General features: G+C 34.4%; 1 long non-coding RNA gene across 1 annotated transcript; it reads right to left on the bottom strand.

The window, feature by feature from the left end:
• Positions 1–3338: 3338 nt before the first annotated feature.
• On the bottom strand, positions 3339–6300 carry LOC130012371 (uncharacterized). Its single transcript, XR_008787810.1, has 5 exons — positions 6145–6300; positions 5699–5927; positions 4856–4949; positions 4270–4454; positions 3339–3863 (listed from the first exon to the last, which is right to left on the bottom strand). It is a non-coding gene; the product is annotated as an uncharacterized LOC130012371 (long non-coding RNA).
• Positions 6301–18092: the final 11792 nt, after the last annotated feature.

Genomic DNA, 18092 nt, shown 5'->3' with positions numbered 1-18092 from the left:
ACTCTGCTATAGAGACAACCTGACTTACACTGGCCAACGGGTTGTACTCTCTGGATTTAAGCCTGCTTGATTACCAGATATTACAACCTTACCACACGAGGCATTAAAACATATTTTTACATATTTATGAAAATACTTACAATCTGATTTCCTTATGACGAATAACAATACACTTTATAGATCTTATAAATAATGGAAATTAGATATACATTTCAATTAATATACCAAACGTTACAAAATATGATTCTTCATATTATGGTTAATCCATTGAAATGAATACTATAACATGATCATTATTATAAATGATTATATATGTATATGATTACTTATCGTTGTACCGCTTATCCCATAAAATAACAGAATTAAGTCCATTACAGAACGGAATAAAACATTTTATCCCTAAATTTCACGGAACTTCCTTGTCATTCCACCGTTTATTCCGTAAAATAACAGGATTAAGTCCATTATAGAAGGGAATAAAACATTTTATCCCTAAATTTCACGGAAAGTTCCTGTTAAATACTGAATATTCCACAGAAATATATAAAACACGTAATTTGAAGAAATAATTCATGCTTTTAACACAATTTTACCAAAAAATCCTTCGATTAACAGAAAAAAGGTGTTAAACTACGGAATTCGGCCACATCAAAAATGGATATTTTTTACAGTGTAGTTGATTCTGTGAAATAAAAATATTTAGCCACCAAAGCCCATACATACCCTTTACTTATTCAACTCCAACACTTGGTCTTGAATCCAGGTGTTATTAAGTTTTCTGTGATATAACTCGATAATGCAGCATAAAAGTTAATGAACTTGTGTATAAACATGCCAAAGTTCATTAACGTTTTTATGATGCATACCCAAGTTATCTGTTAAAGTGGAGATATAAACATCTTGGAGCCACCAAAGCTAGTTTAAAAGTCATTGTGTCTGCATGGAGCCTAACCTAACCCGATTTCCCAAATTTTTAGTATGTTTTTACGGTAATATATCTCGAAAATGCAACATAGGAGGCTTCTGAAATTTTGCAGTCCCGTTGTTCATTTATCCCTTGATTCTGTGAAATAAAAAATCATTTTGCCACCAAATCTGGCTTGAATACTTTTTGATACAAAGTGGACGTACCCTTTTCAGCGTGTTCTCGGTTAGCCTAGTGTGCGACATTCTATTATGTTTACGTTAATAGTGTTTGTTTTTGTTTTTTGGGGGTTTTTTTGTTTTAATTTTTTTTGTTTAAGTATGTCTTAAAATGTTATTTTCTAATATAAAGGTAACAATTATCATCGCGATAAATATATAAACCGGAGAAACCCCACGAGCTTGTCACGTACAAGTGTGTAATCGAAACCACGCACTTGACTCAGTGGCAGACCTTATTATCTGAAGCACACGCGTTAGACCATTCAGCCACCAAACCTACCCCCCCCCCCCCTTCTTTTATAATGGTTTGTGAACGTCTGAACATTTGATTTAATAATTCTTGGAATAGAACTCGGAAAGATTGGTTTTCTGTGTTGTGATTCACGGTGACTCCATGAAAAGGGTTCTGGCTTACTGACAATGGTGTCTGGGGTTCGATCCCGGTATTAACAGAGAAATTACCCGGGATTTTCCAATGTGCACTCCTTGTCAGTGGTGCAGAACGTTAAACATACGTTTGCCTATTCTGAAAACTTTGTAATGCACATAGGTTATATACGATTTTAATTAATCCTAAACGCAATTTGCGCTGCATGTAACGAAATCTTTGAAATGACTGGCCACTTGATGTTTTTATACGCCAATATTTTCATGTGGACGTATATTGTCGTCGCCCCTGTCCGTTCGTCCGTCCAAAATTTGTTTGTGGACACTCTACAGGTCACAATTTTGAGGAACCTTTAAATATAGGTTTATCTTCAAAAGATCTCGGTTCCTTTCGATTTTGGCATGTATCGGCTCGGAACTTCATGGATTATGGCCCCTGATTGTACGAAAAATCACGTTTACCCATATCGGATCGTAGCTTCCTGAATTATGTCCGCTGATTGTACGAAAAATCACGCCTTTAGCTTGTGGTTCCTCTAGAGATCACAATTATTATATGATTTACAAAAACGTTCGAATATATCACTGTTACACCGTAATGTGGGGATCACGTGGCTAAGTGGGTAAGACGCTGGCTCGCCATAGTCTGGAGGTCGGGGGTTCGATCCCTGCATTGGCCGAGAAAGTTCATTCAGATTTTCCGGCGTGGTTTCCCCTTGTCAGTGATGCAGGATGGAGGGCCTGACAAGGACAGCTGTCTAGTCGTTCGGGTGGAACGAAAAACCAAGGTCCCGTGTACACATGGACGTGCACGTAAAAGATCCCTTGGCAGTTGGAATTCGATATAAGAGTAGGCCGTAGCGCCGCTGCCCGGACAAAATTTCCCTCATAGCACTCTGTATGGCGTATGCCCGTCTTCATTAGCCCGGTTTAGGAGCAGAACAGTAGGACGTTAAACCCCATTTTATTTCATTTCACATCGTAATGTTGGTTGAGTTTGAATTTCGTGAAAATCGGACCAAAACTGTATGACAAAATGGCCGCCCCTCGTACGCAAATACTGTAACCATCTGGTATATCAAGGTTGTGGACCCTCTAGAGGTCACAATTTTGATCCAATTATGATGAAACTTGAAATACATGTTTATATCACACTGATCTTGGTTCATGTCGATATTTGCGCATATCGGATCGTAACTTCCTGAATTATGGCCCTTGAATATATCACACACTAAGATCTTGGTTCCTTTTGAAATCCGACTGTAACTTCCTGGATTATGGCCCCTGATTTTTCGAGAAATCACAACGCGAGATGGGGTCCCCGGAACTGGTTAGGTAATATTGATTGGTAGAACCTCTAAGTTATGTAATTTAGTTAATTTTAGGGCCTAACCGATCTCTGGGCTCCCGAAAATCTGTTGGTACCTACCAGTCCCGGGGTCCCCAATATCCCTTACTGCCCAGGGTCCCAATCCTCGCCCCCTCAGCCCAGGTACTGGTTGGCTCCGTCCAGGATAAAATATTAGTATGACCCAATTGTGGGGGCCCCTAAATGTGGGGGGCCCAGGACATTTGTCCAACTTTGCCCCCCCCCCCCCCCGATCCGGTACTGGACATCTGTAACCCTCGATTACAGATACGGTGCATTTTTACATTCGCGCTAGAATATAGAACCACGGTGGTTCGGTTGGTATGGCACTAGCTTACTAATCAGGCGGTCCCGGCTTCTGATGGAACTGTATAATTAAATCAAGTCCCATCGGAGGAAACATAGGCCGTGTAACAATATAAAAAGGAAAACAGGATGAGCTTTTTTTTTACAATGGTTGTTTATTACAATATCCTTACAAGATGTCTTCTACAAGAAAAATTACATGAAAAAGGGGCGGGGGGGCACACTATATTACATAGTTGACTACATACATGGCGATAAAATAACAACTATGACAGTTGAATTAAGTAGATTTGGCCGCGGTATTCACGTAAACATCAGTTCACTAGTTGATGAGCTAAATAAATACAAATTAATGCAGAAAATACAATACTAAAAAACACGTAGACATGATGTAGATTGAACGAAACAAGTCTGTAGAACATTTTATACACGACTACATAACAATTCAAAATAACACGCAGAAATGAACTATGATGGTAGAAAATTCACAAATTAAATAAACTGTTTATTTTTCTAAATCATCAGTAAACATTTGTTTTCTAGATAGATCGTATTTTTCAACTTCTTCAAGAACACAGTCGGTGATTTTGATGGGTCGTCGTGGTGTTAAACCGTCTTTTTCTGAACCTAAATCGTTGATAGCTTCTACTACATCCTGAAATTGAGAAAATAAAGACGGTGATTAAAAATCAAACATATTTCGTTACATAAAAATATCTCTAAACATATGTCATAGCTTCCATTATAAACATCTTCTAGTAAATAATGGAGTCACGGTGGCTCAATGAGCTAGCTCATTAACCAGGTGATCCGGGGTTCGATCCCGTTGTCGCCGAGAAAAGTTCCCAAGAATGTCGAAGTTATTCTGATAATTTAATCTATTATTAGGGCTCAAGAGAACAACACAACATTTGGTAAATAAGGCGTTTTGCGAAAATGATGCCAATTAGTGATTTTAATTGGTTGTATTTAAGATTGGAAATCCCTTTAAAAATAAACAAACAAACAAACAATCTCCAACCCAATTTCGATAATGATTTAATATGAAGGAAAGCACTTACGTATCCTTTAACAACTTTGCCGAAAGCGACGTGTTTGTTGTCGAGGTATCGAGCTCTAGTGAAGAGGAGGAAGAATTGTGATCCGTTAGTATCTTGTCCATGATTAGCCATAGAAATAATACCAGCACTGCTGTGGCTGATGATGAAGTTTTCGTCATTGAATTTATCTCCGAAGATTGATTTACCTGGAATTTAAAGAAAATATATAAATATCGAGAAGATGAATTAAAGTCATTGCAAGCCATAACGTATCCGAAACCAAAACATTAATGCCACTTGAGCAGTAAAATTATTGCCAGGGTAATGACTGTCATCTTTATTTATTTGTTTCAAATTAAAGGGTTGTATATAATTGTATATAAAATAACGATATCGCTATTAGGAAATGGCAATAAACAATTTGTTCTGTAGTAAGGGATTAATGTCGTCAATCACAAAAACTGTGGATTAGTGGTGTTATTATAAACATATAACTGGTCTAATCATGTAATTCAGATTCCTTTTGAGTTTTCAATAAATCTCCGTGAAGGGTAAAAATATTCCCTGGGGAATATTACAATAAATGTATTGTTACACAAATACTTACTGCCAGATCCATCACCAATGGTGACGTCACCACATTGGACCAACATGTCTTTTACCACTCGGTGACAGAAGGTGTTTTTGTAATGAAGTTTAGGCTGAAATAAATAAATAAATAAATAAATTTTCTATTTAAACATGGTGTTCAATTTCCTAAAATGATAATGATTAGGACCTATAGTGTCGTTTCTCTTTAATACAGTTTTAACAAAATGTCAACGTGTAAATTTGAACGTGTAACTAAAGAGGGACAAAATCTTAATGTATTGATAATGATATTATAAAGTTTATTGATTTGTCGGCACACAATCTGTCGTCTGCTTTCAAATTGATATGTTATACGTCACATATTTCTCTTAATAATAGACCTTTACCCATTTTACACGTTTGCACAATTTATTGATTTTAAGTGTCTTCGTTATTGTGAAAGTAATAATAAACTTAAGTACGGGATCATTAGAACATTTCCTAAATTTCTATGTTTTGTATAATACATGCCAGAGATCCCTTTTCGTTTTTAGACCCAATATCCCTTTCTCATTAATTTGGAAAGTTCACATAGCTGACGATTATTTTTGTTCTTTTCTATTAAAGTATAATTTTTTTCACATTTATAATTTTCTCTCTCTTTATTCCAACAGTTTAATAGGACATAGCTTACTCCAAATTCAGCAGAGTTTAATTAAATAATTTGTTACGGGAAGTATCGTTTCTAACACGAAAAAAAAGAAGAAAACAAAAAACAGCCCCCAAAAACGTCAATTAATTGAAATATAGTATTTCTGTGTTATTTATTTTATTCGAAAACAAAATTGTATTAAAATTTTATCATTAATTAATTTCTTACCCCTTTGTTTCCTCTCTTGAATCCTTTGCAAATTCCAGCGAAGTTAAGTGCTGTCATTGGTACTGAGTCTCCAAAAAGACCTATTGTGAATTTACCTCTGAAATCTTCTCCTTCGCCATCAAAGTTTTTAATTTCAATACTAACTGAAGCCTCTTGTGTGATAGTGAAATTTCCGCAATTTCCAAGGGCCAGAATAGAAGCAGCGAGAGTCACAAATAAGAGAGTCATCCTGAAAAATAAAACGATAAAAATATAGTAAAATATATTCTTAAAGTTGCCAGAACACACCTAAAAATATATATGCCAAAGTCTTGATTTTCATATTTTTTTTTACAAAAATACATTCTTTTACGGCATAATTTGAAGGAACAAATGATCCGACTAATTGAATGAAGAGACAAAAAGTTTCCTTGCATACTGAAAACAACTATAATTGTACACTGTACCTGTATGTTATCGCTGTAAGCTCAGTAACTTGAAGGACGAGAATTAGAACATTACATCTTTTAAAGAAACTTCAGTGCCACGAAGCAACTGATTGAGCAGCCAATGAGCGCCTTGTCAACTGCCAGAAATCGACAAACACAAGAAATCGACCGCTTCTAAATCCAACATAGACTCACACATTTTATTTAAAAGACGAAATAATAATCTAATAAATTCCGTGATGTGGCATTTTACATTTCAACGTGGTGTTGAATTATTGTATCTAGCAGACGTGAATCATTAAAAAATCATTGCGTGTACATGTAATGGATTGAAGACTATCTCTAATATGGCGTGTCATAGCGACATGTGGTTGTCACTAATATATTCATTTTTGATAGATTTGTTTTATCGAATTTACCAAGCAATATAATTTTCAATATTGCAATGAAAGGGAACATCGTTCCGAATTTTGATCTTCTAAAATTCCCCCCTCCCAAGCAAGAAAACAACAACAAAAAGACCTAAACAAAAAAAAACCCAAAAAAACAAACACATCAATTCGAAGAAAGAGAATTAAACAATTAAAAACAACTCAAGAATATACTTGGGAAAAAATACTGCTTTACATCAAATTGGGTATTTTATTTATATTTTTGGTATGGGCGTAAGATATTTTATACGTTAAATATAAAATATTTTACTTCTGTACAAACAATAATTGGTTGTGATCAATGAAAAAAGAATAGATGATTTGGGGTTGAATAAGATTTTTTTTGTTATTCAGGTACCCTATAAAGTACATAGAGGATATTTGTCGTTTTAGAGTGAATAACATATTTTATTTCATCGAGAAGCATGAGTGGAAATATAAACGTTTTCTTGCTTCGAGATGAAATAAAATATGTTATTCACGACAAAACGACAAATGTTCTATTTATTTTATGATTTTACAATCATTTTAGGTAAAAACAACATGAACTACTGCTAGCCAGTGGAATAACACGTTTATTTCACTGATAAAACGCGGTATTCCACTACTGATCATAAAATAAATGTATATACTTTTTGTGTATTTAAAGCATTATTTCCCAAAAAGACCTGAAAAAAAATAGTATAAAACACCTTCATGAATAATGGAGTTGTTTTCTACAAAAGCGATTAGCAGAATTAGTATTACGTAATTTAACATAAATATAAATAAAGATGACGACGTAAATTTAATTTAATTAGACACTTGTCTAAACATTAAATGACCACAGCCTGGCGCATTCTACACTACGATGACCCCCCCCCCCCCCAAAAAAAAAACCCAAAAAACCCCCCCAAAAAACTAGCGCTTTTTCGTCGCCAGCGACCAGCGATATCAGACCTGTTTGATATGATCGCCCAAGTCGTGGCTTTGTCGGTAACAAATCGTGTAATGTGCTCACCTCGGCGACAACCAAGGAAATAAATTAAACAAATCATTTTTGGTTATTTCTCTCATGTAACATAACCACACACAAGGTTTTCTCGGAATCTGTTTCTGTTGCATAATATAAGAGGTCGGGTAATCTAGTTGATTGAAATTTTAGTTTGCAATTCTGGCACTTATTAAATGTGTGAGCTGTCGAATACATGTAGGCCCAGTGGATTGTTCCGTTTATCTAGCAATATACCAAATAATAATAATATAGTCCTAGGATTGATAGATGCTAATTAGAAGGGGCGGTTGTTTTTTCTCCAGTACCTCTTGCGAGAAAACGGATGGTGATAGACAATCGCTCTCATTTTGGTTGTTTGTTTGGTAATGAGAGGATTAATTATATTTAGGATTCTCTGGAACATTTCTGGACTCATCCTCACGTAGCCTGTTTTCTATACATACAAGGGACAGCTCGTTACTTAAAATACTATAAGGGGGGTTGAGTGGCTGAATGGTTAGCACGTGCGCGCTGTACCATAAAGTCTGTCATTGAGTCAACTGGCGTGGTTTCGAATCCCCGGTTGTACGCGACAAGGAGTAGGGTCGCCTGTCCAACCTCGTGGGTTTTCTCCGGGTCCTCCGGTTTCCTCCCACTGCTAAAGACCCCTACGCGCAAGCGAATTATTGAAATAAAATTACACCATGTGTTAGTCCCGAAATGACCTAGTTTGTGTCGAGTGGACGTTAAACCCCATTTCTCTCTCTCTCTTTGAAATAACGCACTGTACTCGACCGTTGTACTGAGACGATTAAGTCGCCGGCTGCTCATCATGCATGCACAAAACAATATTAATTGAAGTATTCAATGCGATGACTACGTGGGCGTTTTTATGCAATAAAATATACTTGCTAAAATGCATTTAGAGGCGCACATGACGAAGCACGTGACAGGGTTTTTTTGTGATCGCCAAAGTCGTTGTGTATTGTGTTCATTCCTGCGCGGCGATATTTGTTGCCAAACTCGTCGCTTAAGTTGTCGCATCGTGTGAGCCAGTTACGCCAATTTAAATGAATTTTGTCCCAAAATGTTTTTTGGTTTTTTAAATACATGTAGGAGAACTTTTGATTGTGTATACGGCCCTAAATTATATTTTTATTCATTATTCTGCCATTTCAAACACATTTTTTCAGTCTTTATCGGGTCTCTAATATGTTAACTGACATTTAGCATTGTTTTGAGTAATGATATATTTACACTATAAATTATTGGTAACATCAAAGTAATGAAATGAAATGGAGTTTAACGTCTATTTTTCTGCACCGACTGGGCTAATGAAGACGGGCATATACACGGTGCAGTGTGCTATGAGCTAAATTTTAATTGGACAGTACAATACTCTTATATCGAATTCTAACTGCCAAGGTTTCTTTACACGGTAATACATGTATTCTATCTGTCTCTTACAGAAGTGACAAAATGGCCGTAAACGGATTCTCTATTTTATAATTTTCTGCGTACCCCCAAACGGTGTCTAATCAAAATAAATGTTAAAATGGACTTTCAAAAAAGGTACCAGAACAGAACAACTCAGTAATTTCCAGGTGACACCGGTCAAAAACGAACTGCCCAGAAGAAAGAAGGGTGAATAAGTCATGTCCGGAACGGCCGATTCCCTGGAAATGGATAACCGGGGACTTCGCAGCTGCCAAGGACAAGAAAAAAATAAAAAATAAACGGTAACACTCCTCTATCTTTGTGAAAATTACTTGTTATGATAAATTATGCGCGGCGTTTAATTCATTCGCCTGACTAGTTTTTATCCACGGTCTGGCAGTTAGTTATATTATGACGGGAACAGTTTTATTCATTTTTATATGCCCACGTTTTCATGTGGACACATACTGTCGTCGCCCCTGTCCGTCCGCCCACAATTTGTTTGTGGACACTCTACAGGTCACAATTTTTATCCGATTTGGACGAAACTTGAAATGTAGGTCTATCTCCCAAAGATCTTGGCTCCGTTTGATATTGGCATGTATCGGACCATAACTTCGTGGATTATGGCCCCTGACTGTACGAAAAATCACGTTTTTAGCCTGTGGACACACTAGAGGTCACAATTTTGATCCGATTTTAATGGAACTTGACATGGATGTTTATAACCCAAAGATCTTGGTTCCTTTCGATATTGGTGCATATCGGATCCTAGAGGTCACAATTTTTATCGGATTTAAAAACCGTTTTAGTATATCACCGTTACACCCTAATAATGGTTGAATTCGAATTTCGTGAAAATTGGACCAAAACTGTCAGACAAAATGGCCGCCCCTTGTACGCAAATAGTGTAAACATCTGGTATATCAACGATGTGGACCTCCTAGAGGTCATAATTTTCATCCGATTTTGATGACACTTGAAATGCATGTTTATAACCCAAAGATCTTGGTTTCTTTCGATATTCCCGCATATCGAATCGTAACTTCCTGAATTATGGCCCTTGATTGTACGAAAAATCGCGTTTTGAGCTTGTGATCCCCATAGAGGTCACAATTTTATCTGTGAAAATCGGACTAATAGCCGCCCCTTATACACAAATGTGTAAAAATATGGTATATCAAGGTTGTGGACCCTCTAGAGGCCACAGTTTTTATCCGATTTGGTTGAGACTTTAAATATATGTTTTTATCTTGGTTCCTTTTGATAATCACACACATCCGAACATAACTTCCTGGATTATGGCCCCTGATTGGTCGAAAAATCGCATTTTTAGCTATAGGGTTTCTCTAGAGGTCATAATTTTTTTTCCGATTTTAAAAACCGTTTAGATAAATCACCATTCTTACGGAATGAAGGTTGAATTCGAATTTCTGGAAAATCGAAATGAAACTGCCCGACAAAATCGCCGCTCTTTGTACGCAAATTGTGTATAAGTATGTAATACAAAGGTTATGGACCCTTTAGAGGTCACAATAATTGTTATCCGATTTTGATGAAACTTAAAACATATCTTTATATTCCAAAAATCCCAGTCCCTTTTGATATTTGCGCATTTAAGACCATAACTTTCTGGATTATGGCCCCTGATTGTACAAAAACTCGTTTTTGTTTTTAGTTTGTTCTCTATCCATCTCTTGTAAAATGTGGGCGTATCCTGCCTGGCAGCCGCTGGGGTTTTTTTTACAAAGCTACAGGAAATGAAATGAAATAGGATTTAACGTCCTACCGTTCTGCTCCAACTGGGCTAATGGCCTAATCTTATATCAAATTCCAACTGCCAAGGAATCTTTTACGTGCACGCCAATATGTACACCGTCCTCTGTTTTTCGTCCCATCCGAACGACTAGACAGCTGTACTTGTCAGGTCCTCCGTCCTGCACCATCCGCAAGGGGAAACCACGTCGGTAAATCCCGATAAACGTTCTCGGCCAATGCAGGGGTCGAACAAAGCTACTTGGGGCAAATATTATATGTACTTCCTAAGACAAATGAAGGAGGGTAGGGTACTGCTGGGACGTAAATTAAGAAATATATTCTTCTGATATTTAAGTGTGAAAATGATTATCTTAATATTTATCCAAGAAATTTGCGAAGAAATTAATAACGTTGGAAAAGCACTTTGACATTGTAAAGTGTGATTTGCAGTCCTCTTGTTAACAAATGTAAGTAAATTATTAATTGGTAATAAATTTTTGTTACACGCACGGAAACATTGTCAAGGTTGGTTACTACACGTTATTTGACGTGTAAACTATGTTTACACGACACGTCTACAAATTACAATAGTTGGCTGTACTCTGTTCAATGACAAACAGAATGCATATGAATATCTGTGCTGCAATCGAAAGTTAAACATACCGGTGGCAGTTCAAGTGTATTTAATCGATAATTCAATAGCAGACAAGTATACCATTTAGAATGACTGGTTAACACCTGTGACCTGGGCTATACTATAGTGATGTTAATCTTCCTAGATCCAAGACGACACGTCCTAATACCAAAATATCTTCGCATACGTCTTAATATTAATGAGAATGTAACTTCTCAATGACGTTTCCATTGTAAATTATATATTTATCTTTTTTTAAAGTTTTGACTGGGTTTGGTTTCATGAGCAATAAGGCCATCATGGTTGTTCCCGATAAGAGCCATTTTCGGAGGTTGATTTTAGGTTTATTTTTATAATCATGGATAAATTGTTCAACATATTTTTCTTCCTGTGCTCAAGATCTAAAGATCTCCAAGCAATTTAAACTGGGCAGAACACGAAAAAATCAAATTAAGTACATTTAAGTATACAATGGTTTATTTTCGAAAGAATTAACAACATTGCACAAGTGGCAACTTACAAAATATAAATTTCACACATATCTGACAAAATAATGACATCACTGCTACTAACAGGAGTGGGGCAGGGTGGTGGTGTTGGGTGGGGATGGGGCAAATATAACACAGCTGGCTGTAAAATATTAAAGGATTTAGCTTGTTATCATAATCACTCACTCACTACATTTATTACAAAAAAACACAACAAACACAGCTATTGTTCACCTTTAATTAGGTCTGAAGAGCCATAATATTTCCAGTGAACAAAATATTAAAAAGTATGATGAAAACACTATCTCAGACTCCTCATATTAGCAAAATAATCCATGGTTAGTCAGAATGTTGGTAATAACCACTATTTCAGTTTAGAATAATGATGTACAAAATAAATGATTTCAAGATAATTAGGCTTGTTTGATTATCAGGTTTTAGCACTATCAAATATATTAATCAATTTAATAATCATAAAAATAAATAAATACAAAATATTAAATAATAAATATAATACATTTATAGATATAGACTTTCATAAGTAACATTTATATCATAAATTAAACAATTAATTTTAAACCAACAAAATGACAAGAAAATACTTTAATAAATTTTGCTGATGAATTAATCATGACTGTATCTCAGGGTAAGATAAAATACATGAAATAATATTAAAGAAGAATACCACAAAGATATTAAAAAGTTTGGCATACAGGTAATCATAGATGTTTAATGAAATAAAATTGGTATCATGCTTTTAATTACTTCAACTAATAAACATAAATATTAAACGTGGAACAAAAATACAAAAACTATTATACTACTGCACAGTTGATTTCTATTCATAACTAAATAAAAAATAATATATCTCTTTAATTAGCTTTTTCAGGATGTTCTATCACTAACTTGTACAGAATCACAATTTCATAAAATAGGTTCTGAGAGTAGTTACAATAATAGATTTGATACCTGACTAGAATGGTTCATCTACCATTCTAAGAATTCTAGCCATAGATTATATAATCTTCAAAAAAAGGAAATGCACAGCCCATTTTTCATCATTTTTTTATTTGGACGGGATCGTTGTTTCCATAAATCTTACTTGTTTTACTTGTCATTTTTGTAAGGATCAGAGAAATTCATTATTGGTTTTAAATGTAGGTTCACTAATTGTGATTGGTCATACATTTTGTCGAAATTTGTTTTCGCTTGATTGCATCCAGACACACGAGTTTAACAACTTTGCAAGCTTTTCGCATGTAACCCAAATCTAAGGCCTTTAAAATCCTGGGGTTCTCGGTTTCAAAATCAGTTGCACATGTAAACACTCAACGAGCTAAGTGATGCCACAACTAAACGAAGACCAACGCAACAACCTCTATCGGTCGGTTACAAGCAGGTGAATACCAGACAGATGTAGCCAGACTGCTGAATGTTTCCCAGAGTACCATTTCTCGCCTTTGGGATAGGTACTGACAGCGAAGTTCAACACGTGACCGCCCAAGCTCAGGCCAAACGAGAGTGATCACACCTGCCCTGGATCGTCACATCCGGTCATGCTATTTGCGGAAACTGTTCACAACAGCGACCTCTACTGCAGCAGCAATTCCTGGTTGGCATAGGCCATAGACGCCTAAGTGAAACCATATTACGAGCCGTCATTTCGAAATATGCCGACACCGTCAAATCCGACTGGAGAACAGTTTAGTTCAGCGAAGAGTCGCGGTTCCTGTTGCAATGAGGCGATGGTAGAGCGAGGGTATACCGACGACAAAATGTCACTATGCATTTCTTTTTTTGAAGAGTATATATCATCAATACTTCATTTCGTAATTTAAGCCGAAATGATGTATATCACATTGTGCATTTTTGAATTTATTATAATAAATTACATTGTATAAACAAATGACAACAGCTAGAATTGTCCTGTAATTCGCATAATGTATTCAGAAACTGTCTTTTTGATCCAATTTCAAGGAAGTGTATGGTCGCAATACTTGATTTTGACATTATATTATTATAAGTTCTATGACTGTAATTACATATATTCACTATAGACAATACACTACCCACAGTATGTTACAATATTATACAGCTTAGATGAATTGGATTCAAATATAAAAGCACTCTTTAAAAAATGTCAAAAATGTGAAAAAAATGTCATTCATCATTTTATAAAAGTTAAAATTATTTAAACCATATAAATACATATTATATAATAAGTACAAAAATTATTAAGAAAAAAAAATAGAAGATATTTCATAATGAAATTTATTTGTCATGGTGATAAGTTTATAAATAATAATAATAATATATAAACTAAAAGGGCACTATTATTGAAATAATATATTCATTGCCAGGCAGGATACGCCCACTTTTTGCAAGAGATGGATAGAGAACAAGCTAAACAAAAAGCGATTTTTTGTAAAATCAAGGGCCATAATTCAGGAAGTTACGATTCTATATGCACGAATACTGACAGGAACCAAGGTCATTGGGTTATAAAGCTATATTTCAAGTTTCATCAATGCGTACAAGGGGCGACCATTTTGTCCGGCAGCTTTGGTCCGATTTCCACAAAATTCCAACTCAGCTGTCATTAGGGTGCAACTGTGAAATATTCAAACGTTTTTTTCAATCGGATAAAAATTGTGACCTCTAGAGGGACCACAAGCTAAAACCGCGATTTTTCGTACACTCAAGGGCCATAATTCAGGAAGTTACCATCTGATATGCGCGAATATCAACAAGAACCAAGATCCTTGGGTTATAAACATATATTTCAAGTTTCATCAAAATCGGATCAAAATTGTGGCCTCTAGAGGGACCACAACCTTGATATACCATATATACATTATTTGCGTACGAGGGAGGGGTGGCCATTTTATCCAGCAGTTTTGGTCCGATTTTCCGAAATTCGAACTCAACCATCATTTGGGTGTAACGGTGATATATTCAAATGTTTTTTTTAAATCAGATAAAAATTGTGACCTCTCGAGAGACCACTAGCAGAAAACGCTATTTTTCGTATAATCAAGGGCCATAATTCAGGAAACTATGATTCGATATGCGTGAATATTGAAAGAAACCAAGATCTTTGGGTAATAAATATTTATTTCAAGTTTCATCAAAATGGGATAAAAATTGTGGCCTCTTAGAGGATCCACAACCTTGATATATCATATATTTACACTATTTGCGTACAAGGGGCGACCATTTTGGTCCGATTTTGACGAAATTCGTACTCGGCCATATATTCAAACGTTTTTTGGTATCGGATAAAAATTGTTACCTCTAGAGTGACCACAAGTTAAAAACATGATTTTTAGTACAATCAAGGGTCACAATTCAGAAAGTTACGATTCGATATGCGCAAATTTTAAAAGGAATCAAGATCCTTGGGTTATAAACATGTATTTCAAGTTGCATCAAAATCGGATCAAAATTATGACCACAACCTTGATATACCATATTTTTATACTATTTGCATACGAAGGGCGGCCATTTTGTCCGCCAGTTTTAGTTTGATTTACACGAAATTCGATTCGGGCATCATTACAGTGTAACGGTGATATATTCAAACGTTTTTTTAAATCGGATAATAATTGTGACCTCTAGAGGTACGACAAGCTAAAAACGCGATTTTACGTACAATCAGGGGCCATAATTCAGGAAGTTACGATCCGATATGCGCAAATATAGAAAGGAACCAAGATCTTTGAGTTATAAATATGCATTTCAAGTTTCATCAAAATCAGATGCAAATTGTGACCACTAGAGTGTCCACAAGCTAAAAACGTGATTTCGTACAATCAGGGGCCATAATCCATGAAGTTATCGTCCGATATATGCCAATATCGAAAGGAACCGAGATCTTTAGGAGATAGACCTATATTTTAAATTTCGTCATAATCGGATAAAAAATGCGATCTGTAGAGTGTCCACAAACAAATTGTGGACGGACGGACAAACAGGGGCGACGGCATAATACGTCCACATGAAAATGTGGGCATATAAAACTATATCATTTAACATGAAATTTTTCAACCCTTAAGAATATTATAAGTGATGTTTTTTTGTATTTTTGAAGATATAAGCACACAAAACATGAGAAAAAGTTATGGTAAGTTTATATTAAACAAAAAATTAAAATACATTGCTCCTGTGTGTTCAACAGAAAAATAAATGGAAAAGGACTAATGGTATATATTTTAATTTAACATGTAACAGAATAAAAAATATCATAATATGGATTTATTGTAATAATTTGAAATCATGAAAAATTAAATAAAAAATTGTGTAAAGCTAAATGATAATAAATCATATAGTATAAATTTATTTGATTCTAGTTTATGTGCTACAATAATGACTATAAATACATGTATCAGAACATCAAATGTTCTCTATAAAAATATTCTAATTCAGATCATGGTTAAAGTTTAAACAGTTATCTGATCTCTTTAAAGTCTTGGTTTAAAACCATTATTGCAAAAGAATAAACATTTTTTTTATTGACTCATATCGGGTCATTTGAACTCAAATTTTAAAAAGATACGGAGAGGCCTTACTGTAGTGTAAATATAAACAACATGAAAACCAAACAAGGTAACAAGGGGAGCGGGGGACTGATAATATGGACAATTAATCTGTTTAATAAATGTGTAACATGTAGATAATGTTTACCAGAACAGGTAAATAACGAAATTAGAATTGAATTTACAGTGGGTTTACATACATGTATTAAATATAAAAACAAATTGTGACCATAAACATTTTAATCAAATGCATTCTGTTGAATGACAGTGTTTGTTACCTTGTTTTGCCAACATTATAATATTATTAATGGACGCAAATTTTTCAAATTGATTCTGTATACCTTTTAATACTAATAATATTTAATAAATTAGTTAATTATAAACACTAAACAAACATATTTGGTAATAAATAAAATAAACACAATAAATACATAAACACAATAAATAAATAAACAATAATATAAACAGACTAGGAAGACATGTTGAAGCAACACAGGTCACTTATTCAAACAGTTTTGTTTGTTTTTATTTCTATCACGTCACATAGATTTTAGATGATAGTAAATCAAAACAAATTAGATTACATTTATTTTCAGTAACAACCAAGGATATTTTGACTTTTTTTTGTATCTTTCTGATTGATCTGTAATTTCTGTATGATAAAATATCCATACACAGCTAATGTCTTATTGTTTTGATCTTTACATGAAGTACATGTCTATAACAACATATTACTTAGCATTTGTTTAGCAATTTGTTGATTTGGTTTACACAATGTGGAGCTAAACCACTTTGATTTAGGCGGTACAATAAATTGGCTATATTTTAACACTATCTATATAGACAGATTTTTATAGCACAAAACAAATCAACATTTCTGACATTTTTTCTCAACTCAAATCAAAGCGGTTTATCCATTTTAAATAATAAAAGAAATCACATTTGAATTTATTGTTCGTATTCATATTTAAATATTTATTATTAACTACCCTGTACATGTAAAAATTATGTTTTAAATAACTTTCTTCTTATGACAAAGTTTCTGATTTAATTACATTTCATGTTATAATAAATGATTTTTATTCCGTGTTTGACTATCTATATATTATAATCCACTTTACATATTATTGTCTTAAAATATCGGTTGGTCACTAAAATATATTTGGCACCATGAGATCATACAACTCAAGACAGTTTTTACTGAAAAATAAATTTTATCTCATGACATACTACTATATTGCTTGACTAGGCTTGCTTAACAATGAATAGACAAGTCAAGCCTAGTCGAAACGTTGCTTAGTAACACTGTAACCCAGGTATCGTTTAATCTTGTGTATCTAGCACTAATTTCTTTCAAATTCGTTTAATATCAAATCTTTGTTTAAAAATTCGTAAAAATCGTTTAAAATCACCAAAAATCATCTAATTTGTACTTGTGTCCAGTTGAAAGCTGACTGATTAATTTTGATAATGAGTGTCCAATTTACAAGTATTTAATTTCCTGATCACTGTTCAAAAATTAATCATTATACATCATTAATCAATTGGGTTGTTTATTTTTTAACAATGATTGAGAAATTAAACACTTGTAAATTGGACACTCATTATCAAAATTGAATGGTCAGCTTTAAACTGGACAGAAGTACAAATTAAACGATTTATGGTGATTTTAAACAGTTTTTACAAATTTTTAAACAAAGATTTGATATT

Source organism: Patella vulgata, chromosome 4, assembly GCF_932274485.2.
Source record: "Patella vulgata chromosome 4, xgPatVulg1.2, whole genome shotgun sequence".
Taxonomy (NCBI): Eukaryota; Metazoa; Mollusca; class Gastropoda; family Patellidae; genus Patella; species Patella vulgata.
This window is presented reverse-complemented; position numbering and strand designations above follow the sequence as displayed.